This window comes from Diadema antillarum, unplaced genomic scaffold (assembly GCF_040938485.1).
Source record: "Diadema antillarum isolate AM-2024a unplaced genomic scaffold, OU_Dant_1.0 seq00000857_RagTag, whole genome shotgun sequence".
Lineage (NCBI taxonomy): Eukaryota > Metazoa > Echinodermata > Echinoidea > Diadematoida > Diadematidae > Diadema > Diadema antillarum.
The window spans coordinates 238936-257488 of NW_027271728.1; positions in this window are offsets into that span (position 1 = coordinate 238936).

Sequence of the window (18553 nt, forward strand, 5' to 3'; positions counted from 1 at the left end):
ATCCTTGGCCTGTCCAAACTCAACAACACTTTAAAAGTTGCTCGAGCAATGTCTGCTGTCGTTACCCAGAGAGTGTATGAATCCCCATGACTCAAATATGGTCATCTGCCAGATCCAAGTGGAAAGTGATGGTCAGCAGGTGGAGGAGGTCACATACAAGGGTTTCTCGGAGGAAGACAATGAACTTGTTTGACTGACCGATTTGCAGGAGCTGCCCAAGTCAAGTAATTATCGGTTTACTTTAAATATTAAAGAATGGATACACAACATATGAACAGTGACTTTAGATGGATGCATATCTCCTCTTCAATTGTGTGGTAGTTGTGCTTGCACTTGTGCCATTTGGAAGGCAAGTGCCACATTTCGAATTAAATTTGACATAAAAAGGATGTAGTTGGAAAGAAGGCTAGTACCCACATGAAATGACATAAAATGAGAGAAATATGTGAATTAATTATTTCAAATTTCGATAGCAGATACAGATTCCATATTCTCAGTAAAAGTCCATGTGGTGTTCCTCTTGATTTGCATGGCCCTAAAAAAAGGGCCTTTCGTTTTTACTCCTCGTTGGCTGGAATCCACTCGTACAGATCTTCGAAGTAGATGTGGTGATCCTCTTTGTAGCTGTTGATGACTTCAATTTCCTTCTCGGCGCAGAACTGACAGTTGCAGTCAGGGTTGGTGGCGCATTCCATAGCTGATATCAAATGCAAAGGCATGGGCTCTTGGCCATCCAGATCTTCGGAACTTGTACAGAGTTCACAATGACAGTTTGGGTCTTTTGAGCAGGTGACAGGAGAACTCTTTGGATGTCACTTTAAGGATGGAGAAAATACTGAGTCTTACTGACTGGCCACTTAAACAGACTGCCATGTTTTTCCATGTACTGCTGGTCGAATTAGTAATGGAGGTTTACTGCACATTGCATTGTTGAATATACTATGTCATCAACGAACATAAACATTTTTCTTGTAGATGAAAACTTGATGGACATCACTCATAGAGGGCCTACACTAGTGCGGTGGCTATCTTTGCTTCAAACATGGCATTTGTGTCAACAAACCCCTGCTGTGAAAGGTCGTAAAATTCGATAGGGGAGAAGTGAAGATTACGACAGCTGTCTTGATGAGGGGTAACAGGTGGAAACCATTAACCTTCCCCATTGAATGTCCATTTGTTGTAGGTCCATGGTTAAAACAACATGCCTGGGTATATAATTGCACATAAAAAAGAAAAGAATACACATGCGATCATACATGTCAAGAAGTCGGACTGTCTGAAAAACTTCAGTGGTGGGAGTGGTCGATGGTCGATGGTGCAGTCGGTGAAGAAGGTGTTGGCATGGTTGGCGATCGAGGGGGAGCAGGGCGTCGTTGAAGGCGGAGTAGTTGGATGATCGATGTGACATCACTGTATGGTGTGAAGTTCACCTTTGTGGACCCCACATACTGCTTGGACATGCTGTAAAATGAAGGCCAGTCGATCCCTGTCCAGAGCTGTCTTTCCTCAAACTCCAGCACAGTTCCCTTCCCGGAGTTCCTCCATTGTGATCAGGCGCTTTGCCAACCGTGCCGCAAAGTTCATCACCGAACAGCTGCATGACGGCAGGAACTGCATTTTTCTATCTGCCATAGCTGCTGGTGGAGTGGTGAATGGTGTGGGTGGCATTGATGGAGATGCATGAGCTGGTATGGCTGTGGTTGGAGTAGGCGTTAGTGCAGGTGGCATTGGTGAAGGTGACTTTGTCCTGGTTACAGCGGCGTTGTGGTTGGAGTGGGCATTGTTGTGGTTGGAGCGTTCGTTCGTGCAGGTGGGTTAGGTGGTGTTGATCCGAGGTAATCTTCCATCATTCTGCGCATCCCCATTATCTTGCTGGCTGAAGATCCAGCGATGGAGGCGCCAGCGATGGCGAGGAAGTAAACGACAGCAAAGAAGACGTAGGACACGATGGCAAAGGCGAGGCAGGTAAAGATGACAGCGATGGTAGAAGCGAGTACGGCATTGAAGAAAGTGATGTGAATGACACATCAGGAAAGTAGGAATGACCCGGTGTTGCTGGGGTAGATGTTGCAGGGGAAGTCCTCCCTCACATTCACTTGGGCTGCCTTTTTTGCCACAAGTCTCTTTGCATGTGGCTTTGGGACTCTGCCCTTATTCAAATCTGTAAAGTATGCCTTGCAAGCTTGCCGTAAGCTTGCTGATTAGCTTGCTGCAAGCTTGCGGCAAGCTTGCAGCATTCCAAATATTTAAATGAGCTGCTGCAACCTTTTATGCCAGCTTGCAATCTTTCAATGGAAAAAAAAAATTATTCTCACCTTTTATTTCATTGAGTTTTTCAGGGTTGAGAGCATGATGGGACTTATCTCCCACCTTGTTGATGGCCGTTCTCGTCCCACACGACTTACCGTCGGCCAACGTCTCCATGCTAAAGACGCTCTCCAGCAATGCGAAGAGGAGGGCTTCCTTCGTTTTCCCCTTCCTGAAGGTTTCCCTCTTTTTCATGTCCCCAATAATTGGCACCCCTCCAGTATACAAAGGGGAACCATGAGGTCCTTGGGTTTATTCTTATCCACATACCAGATATCCTGTAATCAATAGCATCATAAAACGAAGCAAATTGATTTCAAGTATTTCATTGTAAACTTCACAGAACCTCTAGATTAAAGATTGCACAATTCATCGTTTCCAATGAAATTTTGACTTAAAAGACTGAGGAGTATGCATAAATAAAATTAGAATAAGGCAGAAACGTATCACATATAATTTCATTAATTGTGACGCAGTGGCTAATGATGAAAGGACTATACGCTAGCTCGCTTTAATATAGAAATCTAAACCACCTCGAATATGCTTGGCCTCCCTTACACATTGCAGTTAATATGTGAAACATCTGTACTGTATATTTTTGTACTTTTTTCAGAGTACTAAATTATTGATTATTCAAGGGTGTGTGCAGGCTGCTGGGCACATATTCTTTCTAGGATTTGTGTGGCCCTTAAAAGGGCCTTTGGTTTTTATTCCTCGTTGCTTAGAACCCACTCGTACAGATAAATTTTACATTGAGTCGCTAAGAAAGTGTTTAGCATTGAAGAAAAGCTTACTGCTATATCAGGAGAATATGAGATTTTGCTGTATTATCAATCTCATTCAATAAATTTTGTTTTCAAAGAATTAGTTTATCTAATCAAGAAATTAAATGTATAATCAATTTCTTTTGTCTACACATTATGATAGCAAGGCCTTCAACAGTAATCAGCTTAATGGAAAGCGGGTCCAGTCTGCAAAAAGCAACAAGTAAAAATCACAGAGTCGGATTGTTGTGATGAGTGTTTACATCAAGGAATATAATTATATAAGGCATCAGAACACCCAAAAGGTGTAGTGGAAGGGATTGTTGCAGTCTCTAGCAGGACAAACTCTGTCAACAGCAACCTCTTTGGTGCCAGCCAGGCAGAGGTGGAGCAGTACATGCGTGAGACGTCATACCGTATGTTCCTCAAATCGGATACTTCTATCTGCAATATGTGAACAATGGGGATGTGAGCCCAAAGAGTTCCGAAAGTTGCTTGAGCAATGTCTGCTGTCGTTGCCCAGAGAGTGTACGAATCCCTACAACTCAATATGGCAGACACGTGGAAGGTTGGGGACAAGTGTATGGCTCCTTATTCTGGCGACTCCTACCGCTACAGGGCGGTTATCTGCCAGATCCAAGTCGACAGCGATGGTCAGCAGGTGGCGGAGGTCAGATACAAGGGTTTTTCGGAGGAAGACAGTGAACTTGTTCAACTGACACTTGGAAGGTTGGGGACAAGTGTATGTTTATCTCGGGTAGCTCAGCCTGCCTCTAGTGAATCTGTGGACTTGTGGATTCGGTGTATGAAGACGCCTTCTTTTTTACCTGTTTGATGGCTTCTCTTGATGATTGAAGAAATGTGAGGAAGTAGTCCCCAATCAAGACCCAATCACAAAATTATTTGACTGTCAGATGTTTGTGTTGTTTTTGGTAGGAATCCTTATCATGCTCGCTCTATGACCCTGGAAAAAAAAAAGAATATAGTAGCATATCAGTTGTAATATGTTGTTTCCTCTTCTCCAGCCACTTTTTAAAAGCAATTGACAGATATTGTATTCCAATGCTTTTGCAAGTAAGCCTGGTGTGAATTGATATTTTGTTGCTATTGGGAAATGATCTACGGCTGTAAAGAGTTATCTGCTTGCCCTTTGTCATCATTCAGGCCAATAATGACTCCAATCTTCATAGTCATGGGAGCTGATGCAGACTGTATTAAAATGTGAAAAGGACCTTTTTTGAACATTTTTTAACCATTATGAACTAGGATCATGACAAAATTCTAGTAGTATTCTCAGATAGTAATGCATTCTTGCATGCCTACGGAGTAGCAAAGAAAAAAAGAGCGTACATAAATTTTACATTAAGTCGCTAAGAAAGTGTTTAGCATTTAACTTTTAAGTAAGGCTTACTGCTATATCAGGAGAATGAGATTTTGCTTTATTATCAATCTCATTCAATATTTTTTTTTTCAAAGGATTAGTTTATCTTATCAAGAAAATAAATGTATAAATCAATTTCTTTAGTCTACACATTATGACAGCATTACTGATTTACATGTATTACTACATATCAAATTATAAAAATTGTTTGGACTAGTTGTTTAAGATTTTAATATGTAACTTATTGTTTTTATTGTACAAAATAAAAGAGCCATTTGTTTCCTGAATGCATTCTAACATCTTTTGGTGAGATAATGGGAGACCACTTGATATGAAATTGTACAGAGCATGATACCATTCTGAGAGGTATTTAATGTTTATTGATAGATATTGGTTTTGAAGCAGGAGAGATATCCAAAACAGAGTGATCATGATGAAAGGTGAGACTGTTACAGCACATTTTGGTAAACTTACCAAAATGTACAGGACATTGGCGGCACATTTTGGTAACTTTCTGCTCCACAATTATCACAAAGACAAATCAAAAGTTTATCGCCACCCATGACCCAGTATTATGAAAGTGACGTGGCAGCACAGGGACTCGATACACTGCCATATCTTTGCCAGAAAATGCCCTCCCCCCAACAAAATTGCTAGCATTGAATACTAGTCCTGCCTGAAACAATTATTGATTACCTTAATCAAATTCTTACTCCTGGAATGCTAGATCTCCTACCAATGCACTTGTCCTACACTTACTTACAACTTACAACAACCCTAACCACTAGGAATGATCCTCACCAAGTTTGATTGTCTGAAATCCGCCCTTCTGGTTCTGAAGAAGATGAAAATGTGTTTACCAATACTTATCTCTATAATGTTCAAAAATCTGTTAAATAGATCTTGTTTAGCACATACTTCAACGACACTCGATGATGTTGTGATGATTTGCTCGTCCTTTTTTACCAAGTATGTGATTTTGACGGATGATCCCATTGCTGCTTTCTGTGATTGTGTGGCTGCATCATTCCATAGCACAATGTTGATGTTGTCATTGTTGTGAGAGAGTTCAATCCTCTGCCTTTTGTAGGTTTTGTGTTTCCACATAACCTTTCATCTGTATGACAGATAAGTCAGTGAAATTTGTGGATGGATACCTCTTCCATTCCACCAGTGCCATCCTTTATTGTGGTGTGAACCGTTCTGGTGGGATCATCTGGGTCCAGACCTGCTTTCAGAAATCCTTCCTTGATGCTGCCATCAAGCTCCTCAAGATTTTTTGCCCCGGCCCCTGTGATCTGTCGATCTTCTCTTCTATTATGGTGGTGTACACAGTGATATGGTGAATTCCTGTGTTCATGCCAGCATCCACTTTCATTCTGTGGTGGATATGTAATTTCCTCTTAGACTCCATCTGACGCAAAAGAATTGTGGTAGTCGATGGAGATTTCTCGTCACCGAGAGCCTCCAACAGCCATCTGTTTACCATTACTGAGTGTGGTTTGTCTTCCTCAAATGCAAGTACTGTTTTATCATTGCATAGCTTTACCTCGCACTTGGGGACGACAAAAGAGACTCTAAATGCCTTGTCAGGCAAAAAGGTGTCTGCTCTTGATTTGTGAACCACCACTTCTCCTATTCCATTAGCCCCATCCTTTTAATATTGTAGCGTGAACCGTTACTGTAGGATCATCTGGGTCCAGACCTGCTTTGATGAATCCTTTCTTGATGCACACAAACGATATTTCTTGAGTAGATGTGATTACCTGATCCCATACACCAGTCACTGGAATGGGATGCAACGGTTGCACCTTCTTGAGAGAAGGAGCTGTCTTCTGGCATGGGATGCAGCCCTTCACATAGTCTGCAACATCCTTAGAGAGACATGGCAAGTAGAAGCGCTTTCTGATCATTGCCCTTGTCCTATCCCGTCCTAGATGTCCTATACATTACAACAGAAACACGAAAACATCCATGAAACACAAACAAATCTATAGTTTGGTATGCTGTAGGGTTTATAGTGACCTCGTCTACAGCCACTCTGTCTGTTGGATAGAGGGACCGTGTTTCCTACCAATCCTACATTTTAGGTCTTGGACACCACGCCACTGCGTGATTACAATTTCATGAATATCACCAACAAAATTATCGAGTATAATTTTTATACTTTTTGTATGAACTGCTCTAGATCTGCATCACTGGTGTACTCAGGGTACTCCATGTGACATTCCTCCCACGATTTCTTCTTTGCCAGTAGCTGGAACTCGGTGCGAACTGCTTGTAGCCCCTTCAGCCGCTTTGCTGCTGTCTTCAGCTGATGGAGCTCGACTTCCCCATTCACTGCCTTTGTAAGGAGTGAGTACCTCTCTTCCTCTCTCAAACCTTGAAGAGACATACTATCTATAACTCTATCTATAATATTTGAAGGTGTTATGGTGTAGTGGTTCATTCACCTGACATGGAGTCAAAAGGTACGTTGCGAGTATAAATTTTAGCCCTGCACTAGGGTTCTTTAGGAAGATTTTAATCTGCTTTTCCTATCTCAACTCAGGTGCTAGCTGAGTACCTGGTAGGATTTATCTTCGAATGCCTTCCTGTGTTAGTAGTAAGTAACTTTTTTTTTCCTTTTTCCCCCTTACATTAACAGTTGACCAATGTAGGGTTTCCAGCCAACATGGCAATAAAAACGATGACAATAATATTTGATTTTTATCACTTCTTGTCTCCATTCAAGTCGAGGAGTGCTGCTAGAAGATTACAGCCAGCTAGGAGCATGTATGTGGAGAACTCTGCTCTCTCTAGGTGCCAGTCCTCATCAATGTTCATTACAGAAAGGATGGGTATTTGGATTTGTGGGTTGGCTACAATCGCTGCTTTGTAGGCCTCCATCCGGCTTGCCGATGCCTTTATCAGGGTGTACATAGCATTTCCTACTTTGATGTTTGCCAGGAGAACCTAAAAAATACCTGTGGCCATAAAAAGTGGGATTGAAGTTTTGAAAAGAACAGAAAACAAAAAAGTAATAAAAACACACCCGTCGGGATACATTTTTTAAAAGTTTTAAAAGTGTCAAAAAGCCATGTCTGATATACAACACTGTGTACTTGTGTACCACTCTCTAGGCCTATATGTTAATTTATAAACTTTGAAGAAAAATAAGAAATTAACATGTAATTCATTTTATTTTTTCGCGCCACTTGTTTGAGCGCACTACGAGGTACGAGGCTGTAATATAACTTAACTAAAGGGACGTTATCAAAAGCAAAGAGTGCAGATGTAATTTGAGCCACTCCCTTGTAGTCCCCGCCCCCCCGTCCCCATCTGTCTAGCTTCTCATCTATCATTATGTTATATCTGGTGATGTGGTGGATTCTGGTAGTGCTGCCGGCATATACTTTCATGGTGTGGTGATGGAGTAACTTCCTCTATCTGACGCAAGAGAAGAGAAGGAGTCGATGGTGAGTTCTCATCACCGAGAGCCTCCAGCAGCGGTCTATTTGCCATAACTGAGGTCCGTTTGTCTTCATCAAATGCAACTGCTGTTGTACCATTACCAAACTTTACCTTGCACTCCAGGATGATAAAGGATGCCCTAGAAGCTGTGTCTGGTAAAAGGGTGTCGGGCCTGAATTTGTGGATGGATACCTCTTCCATTCCATCAACATCGTCCCTTATTGTGGTGTGGAAGATTATGGTGGGATCATCTGGGTCCAGACCTGCTTTCAGAAATCCTTCCTTGATGCTATCATCGAGCTCCTCGATAAATAGAAACTACTAACGGCCTTAAGTGTAGTTTCTCCAGTTTTGTTAGGAGTTTGGGTGGCAGTCTAACTCTCCATTCTGCAGCCTTGAAGAGATTCCTGTTCACAAAGAGCAATGTGTACATGTAATATGATGGGTAAATCATATTGAATAGAGATTTGCTACGACACTTACAATGTAATTCTTAGATTTAACAAAAGACTTTTTTCTTTCTGTTCACATCGAACAGAACACAGCCTTCAATGGAAAAGTTGATATTTAACAAAGAAATATTTTCTGTTTAAAAAATATAGTAAACATTACAAACATGTCAGGATCAAATGGAAACTGACAGTTGAGCAATTGAAAAGTAAATGTTTGGCAATGTGATTAATACACCTCGTTGGTTTATTGACACTGTACAGCACATTGAAAAAAATCTTGATGTATGCATGACGTTACACTTGGCATACTCACCCAACTTGGTCTGATCGGTGGAGCGTTGCGTACGAGGATTTTATTCGGGCAAAGAGTTCTGCTGTCTACTGCAATTTGTGCAAAGTACATGTTAATATCACAATACATTACCATGTCTGGCAGATGAATATTGATAAAAATAATTAGACCAGTTTGTATAGTGAAGCTACAATCTGCACTGTGATGCAAGAGAGCTCCCAACATTGTTACTGATTAGACACACAAAAATAGGTAAGATAAAACACATAATGCTAAATAATTAATGCCTTTAAAAAGTTTTACATTATCTTATAATTATTTCATAAATGATCGATATAGCTTACTACTAGCATTCTGCTCAGACGAGGTAAATCCAACCATCATTGGATACAGCTCAAACACTCCAACCTGTCAATGCAACCCCTGGGAAACTTCAGTTCAGAATTAATTTTTTTCTTTATATCTACAGTGAATGTAACTTGACATAATGAGAGCCATATTGATTACAGAATAGTTCTACTTATTCCTAAAAAACGAGAACAAAAAATAAAGAAAATCACTGGTTTACCTCGACATTACTTCATGAAGAAACACAGCCATAGTCTTGGCTTCCTTATTGGGGATTGGCTGCTGCCTCCGCCCACTTTGAGAAGTAATCTGTGAGGGTCACGATGTACTTTTTACCACCTTTGGTCTCCTTTGAGGGACCAATTTGGTCCACTCCAATCTATTGGCATTTAGTGTGGAAAAGTAACATTAAAAAATCCTTACTGACTGGACTAAATGACATTTTCCAGTGGCAAGGAGGGCAACTTTCATTAATTACAAGCATAAATCTGGACTGTCATGTAAAATATGCCATTAAAATGTAAGTCTCATGAATTCTGTGTTACAAAGGAGGTGATCTCACCTCCCTCTTTACTTTCAACTCCTTGAAATCCAGCATCATTACATGTAAACCTGTATTTCTGATTGACCTGACATCATGACATCACAAGTCAACGTAAGCTTTTATTACATTCACTTTAAATTATGAAGTGAACTACATGTAATATTATTATGCTTCAAAGCAGGGGCAAATTCATGGAGACACTAATAGTAGAGGGTAACACATGCAGATTGGAACATGTGCACCATTTACAGTATATTAAGAAATTATTTGGATATTGTGCAGGTTGTACCTCTCAATGTTGTTTAATTATGACACATTTAAAACAAGAAAAGGGAGAAACAATGAATATGGAATTACACAGATCTACATTACAAAAGACTGAAGTAAAAGTGTAGCATTTTTCTACCTATGAAAAGATATGATTATTTAACTACAAATGAGTACAGTCCCTATAACATAATTCATATCTTATTATAAAGATGTAATTTTTAGAGCAAAAAAAAAAATTAATCACAGTAGGTATGAAGATATTTTTTTGTTCTGAATGTGCTCCTTGCTATTTCAAGATACACAATCCGAGTGTATATGCAGCTCTCATCAAATATGAATATTTCAAAGAGATATACTCTCTCATCATTTACCTGATCCCATACACCAGTCACTGGAATGGGAGGCAGAGGTTGCACCTTCTTGAGAGAAGGAGCTGTCTTCTGGCACGAGATGCAGCCCTTCACGTAGTCTGCAACATCCTTAGAGAGACATGGCCAGTAGAAGCGCTTTCTAATCATTGCCCTTGTCCTATCCCGTCCTAGATGTCCTACACATTACAACAGAAACACGAAAGCATCCATGAAATGCAAACAGATCTAGTTTGGTTCTACCCATGATTTGGATGTAGGGCCCCTGTCAGCCACAGTATTTCTGATGTTGAAGAGAAGCTTATGTTCTACAGTATTCACCAATGCAGGTCATGCTTACGGCACAGTACTCTATCTCAAATTTATACGAATCCTTGTGAAAGTTTGATATTGAAAATGGAATAAGGAATATATCAAACGGACCAGCGTACACTCGTTATTTACTAAATGACATCGCCTATCATACAACGAAATAATGTACTCCTTAAATTAGTAAAATATCCACAGTGGAACATTCTTAGCGCTATTATAGCGGTGGGTATACAAAGAGGAAGCACAAGACGTACCTTTTCCAACCAATTCCTTAAGTCACGGTCTCCGCAGAGACCAAGCCTTATCAAAGTGGCTGCCATGTCTTTGATTGGTACCGGTTCTCCCTCTCTCCTGATCGATGTCGAGATCAGAAAGGGAGAGGGGCAACGTCAGGTTCGGACTGACTATCAGGATCAGGATCACATGACTCTTCTTCCACGGGAGCAGCGTTGACGGGGGCAGGGGCATCGGCATCTTGGGACACTGCGTGGTCGACATCGGAGGTAATTTCTGATGTTGTCTTCTTCTTCTTCGCTGCTGCACCTGACGTAGCCCATTCCACCGAAGAAAACTTCTTCATGTTTGCTCGAAGTTCACGTCAGGTCCTTCCCTGACCGAACTCTCACAGCTTTGTGAACTTCTGTTCTGTGCTGAACTCTTTTGTTTTATTTCTTCTCTTCATATTCAGGGCTAATTGCTTTGTGAGTGTGTGTTTTTACGTCATATTCCATGAATTCAACAATGGTCTTGTTATAGGGACCAACCTTCATAGGGACACCCAGCATTGAGTGACACACTCCAGACTGTCGGAGAATGATTTAGTTTAATGTACACATATCAAGTAATTTCATTACGTCGGGTATCCATACTGCCCTCACCCATGGAGCTTCGTAAAAAATGCTCACATAACATAAGATTTAATCCGCCGAATTACCTATCTGCCGATAAAGAGAAAACTGTCAAAAGTAATTTCATCAACATAATATATCTCAAAGCGGTGTGTGTCAATCTATTATTCAACCTGTACAGAGCGTAGCAAAAAAAGGTAATCCAACTTTGGTTGGCTATCATTTCTTAATTGTCAGCTATGAAGAGCACAATGTTGGTTTTAAGGAAAGGGAAACTCTTCCTCTTTCCATTGATACCTAATTATGTTTACAATTGTCATGCATGACTGAGCACATGGACTTTAAAGACAAAATTGACAAATTACACTTTTTCCAAGCGTGCATGTTAATGTGAAGGAATAATGCATGTCTGACTACATGGATGAGATCTGTCAATGAAAGTGGTCAAATCATCAAGCCAGCCTGCATGACTGCAGACTCGTGTTTTACGGTTTCTTCTAACATTTTATGGTTCATAATCATCAACGTGGCCACGTTGTCAATATTTTTCGTTCCCATTATGGCGAAACCATTATCCATTTTACTCTCTTCATATTCAAGACATGGTTTGCCACTGGGTTGAATTTGAACAGAGAAAAATGGATTGTATGGGTTGGCGTCTGTGGGAGCGACCAAGTTATCGGACAAAAGGCCATGTTTAAGGTTATGGACCGTAAAATGTTAGGAGAAATCCTAATCACAAACCCTAAGCTCAAATCCTTAACACAAACCTGCATTCGTACAGGCTGGCCTACTTGGCAAGTTTCATTGACAGATCTCACCCATGCAGTGAGACATGCGTCGTTCCTTCACATTGACACGCACACTTGGAAAAAGTGCAATTTGTCAGTGGCATCTTTAAAGTCCTCTGCCCAATTGATCTTTTCATTGCTCTTTCCACAACTATTGACACCTCATTAGTAAACCTCTCAAGAAGTTCTTTGACAAAAAAGGAATTAGAATTATCCTTTATATAACTGCACATAACAAAAGAAAATATTTAATAGCGTAAAAGGCAAAAGTGCAGAGGGAAGGGTAGCATTCTTAAATCTCCTGCCCCATTTTCTGCACCCCATTACCTCCTCTTGTGAGGAAGAAGGGGCTGCCTGGCCTCTCATGGTTTTACCCTCTATATTCACTGGTAAAGGGAAACAAGTTACTCAAGGAGCTTTCCAGTGGGTTGAATTACTTACATTGGTGGCAACTGTCTTCCTGACATTAGTCGGCAGGCATTTCTTGCCAAGACTAAGTCCTCCAGTGCTGAGCAGAATATCCTGCCCCACTTTCTGCACCCCATTACCTCCTCTGGTAAGAAAGAAGGGCCTACCTGGGCTGTCATGGTTTGACCCTCTGCATTCACCGTAAAAGGGATACAAGTTACTCAAGGAGCTTTCCAGTGCTTTGAATTACTTACATTAGTCACAGCTGTCTTTCTGACATTAGTCGGCAGGCATTTCTTTCCCAGACTAAGACCTCCCGCGCTTCGAAGTATCTCTTGCCCCACCTTCTGCACCCCGCTTCCTCCTCGAGTGAGGAAGAAGGGGCTGCCTGGGGCCTCGTGAATTAACCCCCTATATCCACTAGTCGTGGGGCGGCCACTCCTCCTGTAGATGCAGAGGATCTCCCACAACTCCCTTGTCTGGACAAGGGAGGCATAACCGTACTTCCGCTTCGTTTTATGCTTCTGCACCTGAAATGACAATATAAATACATGTAGAATACATGAATCATGACCTTTTTTATGAGGCAAATCTCAATAAACCTAACCCTTCAAGCCCCCTCATATATGGGTGAGGTGACCAGAAACGGGGGCGAAGGAAGATTTATTGGCCTTTTAGTTATTCCTTACCCTAGTCGAGGGTTAGTTAACACATTAAACACACCAGCCCATTAAGGGTCCCACTTGAGAAGGATATATGATAAACTCATCTGGAAGTGTTACATCTTTCAATCCGAATACTAGTGCACCTCTAGGGCACGTCTATTCACTGCTTTGCCTTTACACAGACTGAAAATTGGAAGGTTTTCTCACAGTTATTTTCTTCTCTCCCACTATACATGCTTGAAAGATGATTTCGATACATCATTTTCTTTTTTACTCACTCTGATTAAATATGATTCTCAATTCATTCCAAGACTGAGTCCTTTAGTGCTCTGGAGTATATCCAGTTCCACCTTCTGCACCCCATTACCTCCTCTGCTGAGGAAGAAAGGGTTGCCTGAGCTCTTGTGGACTGACCCTCTATATTCACTGGTAAAGGGGTACAAGTTACTTAAGGAGCTTTCCAGTGGGTTGAATTACTTTCATTGGTCACAACTGTCTTCCTGACATTAGTTGGCAGGCATTTCTTGCCAAGACCAAGTCCTCAAGTGCTGCGCAGAATATCCTGTCCCACGTTCTGCACCCCATTACCTCCTCTGGTAAGGAAGAAGGGGCTGCCTGGGGCCTCGTGAATTGACCCCCTATATCCACTAGTCTTGGGGCGGCCACTCCTCCTGTAGATGCAGAGCATCTCCCACAACTCCCTTGTCTGGACAAGGGAGGCATAACCGTACTTCCGCTTCGTTTTATGCTTCTGCACCTGAAATGACAATATAAATACATGTAGAATACATGAATCATGACCTTTTTTTATGAGGCAAATCTCAATAAACCTAACCCTTCAAGCCCCCTCATATATGGGTGAGGTGACCAGAAACGGGGGCGAAGGAAGATTTATTGGCCTTTTAGTTATTCCTTACCCTAGTCGAGGGTTAGTTAACACATTAAACACACCAGCCCATTAAGGGTCCCACCTGAGAAGGATATATGATAAACTCATCTGGAAGTGTTACATCTTTCAATCCGAATACTAGTGCACCTCTAGGGCACGTCTATTCACTGCTTTGCCTTTACACAGACTGAAAATTGGAAGGTTTTCTCACAGTTATTTTCTTCTCTCCCACTATACATGCTTGAAAGATGATTTCGATACATCATTTTCTTTTTTACTCACTCTGATTAAATATGATTCTCAATTCATTCCAAGACTGAGTCCTTTAGTGCTCTGGAGTATATCCAGTTCCACCTTCTGCACCCCATTACCTCCTCTGCTGAGGAAGAAAGGGTTGCCTGAGCTCTTGTGGACTGACCCTCTATATTCACTGGTAAAGGGGTACAAGTTACTTAAGGAGCTTTCCAGTGGGTTGAATTACTTTCATTGGTCACAACTGTCTTCCTGACATTAGTTGGCAGGCATTTCTTGCCAAGACCAAGTCCTCAAGTGCTGCGCAGAATATCCTGTCCCACGTTCTGCACCCCATTACCTCCTCTGGTAAGGAAGAAGGGGCTACCTGGGCTGTCATGGTTTGACCCTCTACATTCACCGTAAAAGGGATACAAGTTACTCAAGGAGCTTTCCAGTGCTTTGAATTACTTACATTGGTCACAACTGTCTTTCTGACATTAGTCGGCAGGCATTTCTTTCCCAGACTAAGACCTCCTGCGCTTCGAAGTATCTCTTGCCCCACCTTCTGCACCCCGCTTCCTCCTCGAGTGAGGAAGAAGGGGCTGCCTGGGGCCTCGTGAATTGACCCCCTATATCCACTAGTCTTGGGGCGGCCACTCCTCCTGTAGATGCAGAGCATCTCCCACAACTCCCTTGTCTGGACAAGGGAGGCATAACCATACTTCCGCTTCGTTTTATGCTTCTGCACCTGAAATGACAATATAAATACATGTAGAATACATGAATCATGACCTTTTTTATGAGGCAAATCTCAATAAACCTAACCCTTCAAGCCCCCTCATATATGGGTGAGGTGACCAGAAACGGGGGCGAAGGAAGATTTATTGGCCTTTTAGTTAGTCCTTGCCCTAGTCGAGGGTTAGTTAACACATTAAACACACCAGCCCATTAAGGGTCCCACCTGAGAAGGATATATGATAAACTCATCTGGAAGTGTTATATCTTTCAATCCGAATACTAGTGCACCTCTAGGGCACGTCTATTCACTGCTTTGCCTTTACACAGCCTGAAAATTGGAAGGTTTTCTCATACAATTATTTTCTTCTCTCCCACTATACATGCTTGAAAGATGATTTCGATACATCATTTTCTTTTTTACTCACTCTGATTAAATATGATTCTCAATTCATTCCAAGACTGAGTCCTTAAGTGCTCTTGAGTATCTCCACTCCCACCTTCTGCACCCCATTACCTCCTCTGGTGAGGAAGAATGGGTTGCCTGAGCTCTCGTGGACTGACCCCCTATATCCAGTGGTAGTGGGACGGCCACTTCGCTTGTAGATGCAAAGCATCTCCCACAGTTCCCTTGTCAGGACAAGGGAGGCATAGCCATACTTTCTATTTGTTTTATGCTTCCTGGTCTGTAGAAATCTCTCCTTCCCTTTGGTAGGGACTGCAGTCCATCCCATTATGAGAAGGTGTAAAGTCAGGATCATTGACTGAATCATCTTCAGAAGACGGTACATCATTGATACTAATATAGCTAACTTCTAACAAGACACTGTACTTACACACACAAATCTGGACAGAGTTAACATTCAGAAAATGGGAGAAGTGTTTGTGGGGGCATCATTAACTGCTGTGCAGGAAATATAGCACGTGATCTTGACTATTAGTGAGATCATTCTCCACTGTTGTGATAAAACCTTTCTTGGGGTAGGTTTCTGCAGCTGAAGTAATTCGGTGAGGTTCGTTATTGAAAGTTGTGACCAGAAGAGAAGAAGATGTTCTTGTGGCATTCCTTACCTGGTCAGGTTGTAGATAAGCCTTCTGGCTTCTGCAAAAATATGAGATCAGCAACAGTAAGATGGACTGGGACTTCTGCTTTCCTGGAGGCTCCATTGAACTCAAAAGCCTTTGAATTGTGATGCAAGTTTAAATCCAACTCAGCTGGGTTACGGTCATCAAATTTTCAAAGTTCAGTGCCTTTGTAATTAGATGCGTCTCTGGTCTTGTAGTATACTCTAGAGAGGTTTTCCCCAGACATGTCGTTGAGTTATACACCAGAATGATGTATACGCTTCTTGCCATAAAGCTAGGGAAGGATTTTGTGTGGAGGGCTGTATGGCTGCACATGAGCCCACGTCTCATATTGTTTCTTTCCTTTCTCATTTGGGTATTAGGCAAAGTTGGGACGCGGACATGAATCCCTGGAAAGTATTTGGTATATTGACTATTCCAAAATGCAGAGGATGCTTCCCTTGCTAAGACTCAAATATCTTCTCTTATTCACCATTAGATCCCATGTGGAGAGCATTGATAATGTTGCAATCTTTGATATATATCTAGGAATATTGGTGCAAGTTCCGTAGATTAAATAAAGATGTGATTGTCATCCTTCTGATGGAACTTTAAGGAAGTGTTGGGGGCTGATGACTCATTCCCACATCTTCAACAATTTGTCTTGATGAAACAAAACTTCTGTTTATCATCCATTAGCATTGTTTCAAAGTTTCAGAGCAGAGGCAGTGGGAATGTTGCTGGTGGGTTAGTGAGGCACATCAGCAGCAGGTGGGAGCAGGTTTCTGGTTAGCCCTCCCTTGGAGCCAGGACTCCTGCCATTCAGCCTGTCTCCTGGCCTTGCCGTTTTTCTTTCTGTTGCTGTTCTTTATATTTTCCTTGATGTGCTTTCCACTTTTTGGCTTTGATTTGAGCATTTGAGCATTTGAGTCCAACAACTGAGGTGTTTTGTTGTTACACCACATGCCAAGTGACTCAAGTGTAATAGCTCATGCAGTAGGTTTCACACTAACCGGCAATTCTCGTTTGGTTAAGTCTCATTTCCGTATCATATGAACAATGCCCAATTATTTTTGCCACTTCCACACAGGCCAACCCATACTTTTTATTTCTGTGTGCTCGATCTCGTGTCACAGACTGAACTGTGATGGCTGTTCTTCAACTGCATACTCCATGTGATTGTGGTTAATTTTTACTATCCATGCTAAATGTGGCTTGATCAACAATAACAATGTCTCACAAGAAATTAGCATTGTTGTTGTTGTTGATAGATACTTTATTTTCTGCAAATCAATATATACATAGATTGAATAATTGTGAACATGGGAAACATACAAAGTATATTTGAAACAGAGTCGTACATAAACAACGATATAAAAGGAAATTAATGATATTACAGTATGCATGTCTATGCAGCTGGGATTACAATAACAATATTATATTTAAGAAATGATAATGCAGAGGGCCGCCATTGTAAGCATTGCTTGAAAAGATGGCCGGCCCGAGGAAAAGGTAGGTAGGTAAATTGGTAAACAATACAAATTCTGCTGCGAAGATAGCAGGGGAAAATAAACTCTGATGTGTGATGGTGGTGAATGTGCGTGCGAGTGCTTGAGAGTGCACAGGGGCAGATAGGCTGGGATTTGGAATGATAAAATTGGTTTGCTGGTTTGCCCCCAGAGCTGCCCAAAAGCCACGTTATGAATTCAATTCAATTCAATTCAATTCAATCCAATCCAATCCATTTCAAATCAATTTCATTCCATTCCATTCAGCTCAATTCAACCCAAATCAGATTTTATTTCCTATATCACATTGAAAAGTTGAGCCTTCTCTGGAGATTCCTTACCAGTAGTTGATGATACGGCAGCATTTACGAAGATAGCTGGCTTGCTTGGTGTCTCCAGGACTGGCTGAGGCTGTGCCTTAGGCTGGGGTACTGGCTTTGGCTCTGGCTGCATATTTCAGATTCAGTACAGAACAGAAAAAAAAAAAGACTTATTGGTACGATGGTTTGGGGGTGGTGGGTCACATACCCCGCGTTCACATTGGTCCCCGCGACGCGGGGACAACCACAAGAGATCTTATCTTTTTTACGACTGACCGTTCACATTGGTATCTCATCTGTCCCCGAGCTGTGGGGGCAATTGGGGCTTGGGGCGAGCTCTGCCAGGCATAGCGCATGTGCACATTTGATGACCACAGCTGGACGCTATCAATTTCGCCCCAAGGTCACTCTCCCCTCCAAATCTTGTCCCCGTACCCGACTTGCTTGGCGGGGACGGGGGGACAAGTCCCAGTGAGCGTTCACATTATAGTTTTGGAGGAGAAAGTCCCACAGCTCGGGACTTTCCCCGCATCGCGGGGACCAATGTGAACGCGGGGCCAATAAACAATGCAAGTTTTCATCAAAACAAAGTTACTCTA